The 359-nt window shown below is 50.4% G+C and overlaps 1 protein-coding gene across 1 annotated transcript in view; it reads left to right on the plus strand.

Annotated features, from left to right (window-relative positions):
• The window catches only part of OLFM2 (olfactomedin 2), a gene marked incomplete at its 3' end in the record, with an annotated part of 5214 nt that overhangs the window by 4204 nt on the left and 651 nt on the right, over positions 1-359 (plus strand). The gene's annotated exons all lie outside the window — the stretch shown is intronic.

The raw sequence follows: 359 nt of genomic DNA on the forward strand, positions 1-359 counted from the left end.
TTTCCCTTTTCCTTTTCCCTTTTCCTTTTCCCTTTTCCTTTTCCCTTTTCCTTTTCCCTTTTCCTTTTCCCTTTTCCTTTTCCCTTTTCCTTTTCCCTTTTCCTTTTCCCTTTTCCTTTTCCCTTTTCCTTTTCCTTTTTCCCTTTTCCCTTTTCCCCTTCCCTTCCCTTCCCTTCCTTTCCCTTCCCTTCCTAAACCTCCCCAAACCTCCCCAAACCTTCCCTCCCTTCCCAAACCTTCCCAAACCTTCCCTCCCCTCCCAAACCTTCCCAAACCTTCCCTCCCCTCCCAAACCTCCCCAAACCCCCCCAAACCTCCCCAAACCTTCCCAAACCTTCCCTCCCCTCCCAAACCCCCCC

This window comes from Neopelma chrysocephalum, unplaced genomic scaffold, assembly GCF_003984885.1.
Source record: "Neopelma chrysocephalum unplaced genomic scaffold, ASM398488v2 Primary Assembly neopelma1_97415, whole genome shotgun sequence".
Taxonomy (NCBI): Eukaryota; Metazoa; Chordata; class Aves; order Passeriformes; family Pipridae; genus Neopelma; species Neopelma chrysocephalum.